Source organism: Lithobates pipiens, unplaced genomic scaffold (assembly GCF_037356315.1).
Source record: "Lithobates pipiens isolate NorthernLeopardFrog02 unplaced genomic scaffold, aLitPip1_a1.2 Scaffold_10, whole genome shotgun sequence".
Lineage (NCBI taxonomy): Eukaryota > Metazoa > Chordata > Amphibia > Anura > Ranidae > Lithobates > Lithobates pipiens.
In genome coordinates, this window is record NW_027507686.1 from 161348590 (window position 1) to 161354975 (window position 6386).

Consider the following 6386-nt stretch of genomic DNA (forward strand, 5'->3'; position numbering starts at 1 on the left):
TTGGTACTGTCACATACCTGCTTGGTGAGCCTGACGTGTCGAGGAAGGCCTCTCGTACAGCTCCGGCTCGTGAGCCACTGATGAGACAGCAGGCTCTGGAGCACAGTGGGGTAAGAGTGCCTATGATCAGTCCAGAAGTCTGTACCAGTAGAAGCCAGGAACTCACAACAGGAAGCCGGATCACAGCAGATAGCAGGCAAGTGAGAAGGCAGATGGTTGGCAGACTTGGCAGCAAATAGGCAGAGGCACACCACAGGAAGCAGGATCTTGTAGCAGGCTGGATGGCTAGGAGCAGGGTCAGACGAGCCGGGTAGACAGCAGACAGGCAGATCAAGCAAAGGCAGCAGGCAAAAGTGTAGTCAGGTCACAGGCCGGTTTTGGCAACAGATGCTCAGTAACAGAACTGTAGACAGAGAGATCAGTCCGTGGAAAGCCAGAGGTCAGGGCAGGAAGCAGGCAGGAGTAGTTGGGAGCAAGCCGGATCGGTAACAGAAGTCAAACACACAGGAATCAGGATTCAGGTAAACGCTGTAGACCAAGCAGCAACCAGTTCAGTGGTGAAGCTCCATTTAAATAGCCCGACTGGCGCCCATTCTGGTGACAGGTGCACACATGCTTTTCTACAGAGATGTCTGTGGTTGTTCTGGTCATTCTTGGTTGGCACCTGCACACAGGTATGCGCGCGGAAACAGCAGCTGTGCTCCACAGACGTCTTTCCTGACAGTGGGACTCATCCACTGTGAAAATACACTAATCAGCGGGTGTAACCGCTGATTGATAAAAAGATTTTGATCATTATATTAACTTCTGTTGAGTGGTAAGGGCCATACATGGTTTGGAATTTGGCCAGTCCCTGCTGAACCAGATGAATTTTCAATCCACCTATGGCCAGTGTAAATATATTAAAATAGTGGCAGTGATGACTCAAGCAAAGTGGCCTGTTACCATAGTGATGAGCGAAAGCATGACCTTTTCTGCAGGTCCTGGAACTGTTAGTAGGGGACAGGGCCGAACTGGCCTACCAGGATAGCGGGAAATTTCCCAGTAGGCTGGGAAATTGAGCTGGCAGGTGTTGCGGACAGGTGGGGCTGCTGTCAGCTAGGAGCTGTGAACAGGAGACAGGGCTGGCTGAGGAAATTAATTCTAGCAGAGGAGGGCTGGAGGAGCACGTGGCTATCGTGCGGTAGGCAGGTCTGTGGTGTGCAGAAGGATAATGCAGGTGGGTGGGAGCATGGACACTTACTGTGTGTTCTGTGGGCAGTGGACTAATCATTTCTTGAACCCACAGCCAATAGCGCTGCTTAGGGGAGTACAAGGGAGGACTTTCTCCTGCTCCCGTCCATCCACAGCCAATCAGCAGGCAGTGTAGCCCTCCCCACACACATTTGATGGTAAATGCTGGAGTGGGGCAGAATGGGGACACCAGGAGGGAGATACAAGGAGGTATGACTACAACAATGCAAGCTCTGCAGGACCCACAACTCTGGCTGAATGGAAAAAACAGTATCGGCTGGAGCACAGTAACATGTTGCTGGCCAGCTGCAGTATCCTCCAGATATCTACAGTATGTGATCAGGCAGTGTGTAGGTTACCTATCAGCCTCCCCTCCCTCTTTTCTCCCTGGATACTTTTTTATCTGCCTAACCTGACCTGCAAATTGTCTGATCACACTGATAAGATCTCTGGAAGAGCTGCAACAGCATTCTATGAGACCAGGGACACATGGCTGTTAACCATTTCAGCTTATAATCAGCTATTTAGCCTGTACTGCACAGATTGTTTGATGGGGTTTTTTGTTTTTTTTTGGAAGATTTACTGCTGGATCAGGCTAAAAGCTTCACATACTCATTAAATGGTAACTGTCCTCCACTAAGCTTGAGCAGTTCAGTGTTTGCAAGAAAATTTGTATTTTGAAAATTGGATGTGATGCTCTCTTCTGTCCCTTGGTTGTACTTTCAAAGGAAAATTACTGACTTGATCTTGCAGAAATGGTTTAAATAGAGTGGAGCAACCCTGCAAAACTATATACCTGTACAATGAGTTCAGCTTTAAATGCAGTCTCTGACCATCTCCTGGATCAATCATGTCTGCAATCCCTAACCATCCCCTGTACTATGTCTGCAGTCTCTGACCATCTCCTATGCTATATCTGCAGTCTCTGACCATCTCCTGTACTATATCTGCAGTCACTGAGCATCCCTTGTAATATGGCTGCAGTCTCTGACCATCTCCTGTACTATGTCTGCAGTCTCTGACCATCTCCTCTTGTATATCTGCAGTCTCTGACCATCTCCTGTACCATGTCTGCAGTCTCTGACAATCTCCTTTAGTATGTCTGCAGTCTCTAAATATCTCCTTTAGTATGTCTGCAGTCTCTGATCATCTCCTCTAGTATGTCTGCAGTCTCTGGCCATCTCCTCTAGTATATCTGCAGTCTCTGATCATCTCCTTTAGTATGTCTGCAGTCTCTGACCATTTTATGTACTATATTTGCAGTCTCTGACCATATCATGTATTATATTTGCAGTCTCTGACCATCTCCTGTACTATATCTGCAGTCTCTGACCATCTCCTGTAATATGGCTGCAGTCTCTGACCTTCTCCTGTAATATATCTGCAGCCTCCGACCATCTTCTGTAATATGGCTGCACTCTCTGACCATCTCCTGTAATGTGTCTGAAATCCCAGCAGGAGAGGACACATACATGATACACACACACACACTGTACACACTTCCCCATCTGCCACAGCAGAAGTATATTACAGCCCCTGGACCAGTACAGAGGGAGGATTCTTTATGGTGGGCCAAGGCACATTTCACATTGGAATCCACTCTCACCCAAAAGAAAATCATTAATTGGGTGCAATATACATATAGGTGTAAATACATACATTGTATGTGTGTGTATAGATATAGAGGTGGGAGAGAGAAAAAAAACAAAGAGGAGGAGAAGGAATAAAGAGAGGGGGAGAAACAAAGAAAGCGGGTGAGAAAGAACATGACAGATGGATAGAGAGTGATATATGGGGAAAAAAGGAAGACATTAGGATAGAGAGAGATAAAATGGAAAGAAAGGAGAACAAAGAGAAAGAGTGGTACATCCTAAGGCCGCGTACACACGCGCGGACTGTTTGCCCAACCTTGTTCGTCAAACAGTTTCGGCAAACAGTCCGCTCAAAATTTGCATGAGCGGACTTGCCCACACACGAGCGGACTGTTTGACGAACAAGGTTGGGCAAACAGTTCGCTCAACTTTTGAAATGAACGGACTCGCCCACGTAAGGAGGAGGCAAATCCGCCCATTTCGAGCGCGTGTACAGGTAGGCGGGGCCCGCGAAGGAGACGTCGCGGGCTCCGCCGCCTGGAATGGGCTTAAAGGGGAACCCCAACGCCGAAAAAAAATCGGCGTGGGGGTTCCCCCAAAGTCCACACCAGACCCTTGTCCGAGCACGCTACCCGGCCAGCCAGGAAAGGGGGGCGAGCGAGCGCGCCCCCCCTCCTGAGCCGTACCAGGCCGCGTGCCCTCAACATGGGGGGTGCCTTGGGGAAGGGGGGGCCGCGCGGCCCCCCCACCCCAAAGCACCTTGTCCCCATGTTGATGAGGACAAGGGCCTCTTCCCGACAACCCTGGCCGTTGGTTGTCGGGGTCTGCGGGCGGGGGGCTTATCGGAATCCGGGAGCCCCCTTTAAGAAGGGGGCCCCCGGATACCGGCCCCCCACCCTATGTGAATGAGTATGGGGTACAATGTACCCCTACCCATTCACCTGTGAAATAAAGTACAAAAAAAAACACAACACAGGGAAAAAATATTTTATTGCACAGCTCCGGGGGTCTTCCGTCTTCGGGGGTCTTCTCGCCGGACTCCTCCGCTATCTGTGTGTAGCTCTTTTACTAGCGGAGGAGTCCGGCTTTCTTCCTCCCCGCCGCCGGCCTCTTCTCCCGACTTCGGGGGTCTTGTCCCCCTCTTCGGTTCTTCTGCCGGGCCACCGCGCCTTCTTGTAGCTCTTTTGCAGGCGGTGGCCCGGTCTTCTGTCGCCGCTGCCTTCCGTTCTTCTGTCGCCGCCTTCGGTTCTTCTGCCGGGCCACCGCGCCTTCTTGTAGCTCTTTTACAGGCGGTGGCCCGGTCTTCTGTCGCCGCTGTCGTCGCCGCCGCCGCCGCCGCCTTCCGTTCTTGTTCTTCTTCTTGTTCTTCTTCTTGTTCTTCTTCTTCTTCTCCTGGAGATGTTGACTCGACGATCTCTCCGGCCGGAATGCCAGAGCCGCGCTGTGCGGTCACTTATATAGTGACAATGGGGCGGTGTCACATGGTATATGTCACATGGGTTGGTCACATGGTGACCCCGCCCCCTTACGATGTCATAGTCCCCATGTGACATCAACCCATGTGACCAACCCATGTGACATATACCATGTGACACCGCCCCATTGTCACTATATAAGTGACCGCAGAGCGCGGCTCTGGCATTCCGGCCGGAGAGATCGTCGAGTCAACATCTCCAGGAGAAGAAGAAGAAGAACAAGAAGAAGAACAAGAAGAAGAACAAGAACGGAAGGCGGCGGCGGCGGCGGCGACGACAGCGGCGACAGAAGACCGGGCCACCGCCTGTAAAAGAGCTACAAGAAGGCGCGGTGGCCCGGCAGAAGAACCGAAGGCGGCGACAGAAGAACGGAAGGCAGCGGCGACAGAAGACCGGGCCACCGCCTGCAAAAGAGCTACAAGAAGGCGCGGTGGCCCGGCAGAAGAACCGAAGAGGGGGACAAGACCCCCGAAGTCGGGAGAAGAGGCCGGCGGCGGGGAGGAAGAAAGCCGGACTCCTCCGCTAGTAAAAGAGCTACACACAGATAGCGGAGGAGTCCGGCGAGAAGGCCCCCGAAGACGGAAGACCCCCGGAGCTGTGCAATAAAATATTTTTTCCCTGTGTTGTGTTTTTTTTTGTACTTTATTTCACAGGTGAATGGGTAGGGGTACATTGTACCCCATACTCATTCACATAGGGTGGGGGGCCGGTATCCGGGGGCCCCCTTCTTAAAGGGGGCTCCCGGATTCCGATAAGCCCCCCGCCCGCAGACCCCGACAACCAACGGCCAGGGTTGTCGGGAAGAGGCCCTTGTCCTCATCGACATGGGGACAAGGTGCTTTGGGGTGGGGGGGCCGCGCGGCCCCCCCTTCCCCAAGGCACCCCCCATGTTGAGGGCATGCGGCCTGGTACGGCTCAGGAGGGGGGGCGCGCTCGCTCGCCCCCCTTTCCTGGCCGGCCGGGTAGCGTGCTCGGACAAGGGTCTGGTGTGGACTTTGGGGGAACCCCCACGCCGATTTTTTTCGCCGTTGGGGTTCCCCTTTAAGCCCATTCCAAGCGGCGGAGCCCGCGACGTCTCCTTCGCGGGCCCCGCCTACCTGTACACGCGCTCGAAATGGGCGGACTTTCCGAGCGGGAACAGTCCGCTTATTTCGAAAGTACAGCGGACAGGCCCACACACGGGCGGACTGTTCGCTCAAACACAGTTTCAGCGGACAGTTTTTCGGAATTTCCGAAAGACTTTGTCCGTCCAACTGTCCGCTGAAACTGTCCGCTGAAAGCCCACACACGAGCGGACTGTCCGCCCAAACACTGTTCAGCGGACAAGGTTGGGCGAACAGTCCGCCCGTGTGTACGCGGCCTTAGAGGTACCATAAGGGTACCTTATGCTAAATATACTGTACGAGTGGAAGGGACTCAGAGTCTAAATGTCCGCGGGTTAGTGGCGCAAATGACTTGCCTTGGGTGCTCACAACCCACGCTACACCACTGGGGATGCTATGAAATTATTTCCAGGGCTGGTTTTTATGCCCAGTCTGGCCCTGGTAAGGGAGTCAGAATTCTGAATCACAGTTGTGATGTAATCATGTGCTTCCAATAGGAATGGGAATAGTTAACAACACATCAAGCTTTCGTACTTTGTAATCTGCTCAAATCAATCTTCAGGGAAACCATTTGTTTAGAAGAGGCTGCAGAAACAGATATTATTATAAGACCCTTGTAGGCTTTTTTGTATATTGAGGACCTTATACTAACAGTATCATTCTCTGTGTGGTGGGTAAAAAAATCTTATTTTTGTATGGGTCATTCTTGAGAACTGACACTGACAACGGCATTATGTTTCTCTCTAGTCATCATTAGCAAGTATCACATACTGTATCTACAAACATCAGCTCTGGTATTATTTTTTGTTATCATAACCGATTCTACAATGCAATAAACATAGTATTTTCACCCAAAATTACATAAAGTGCCACATGCTGTTGAGGCATACCTGCAATAGACTATGCAAAAAGTTTCTTACTATGTTATATTAAAGAGGAAGTAAACCCTGGTGGGTTTACTTCCTCTTTGATTCCCTGCAAAG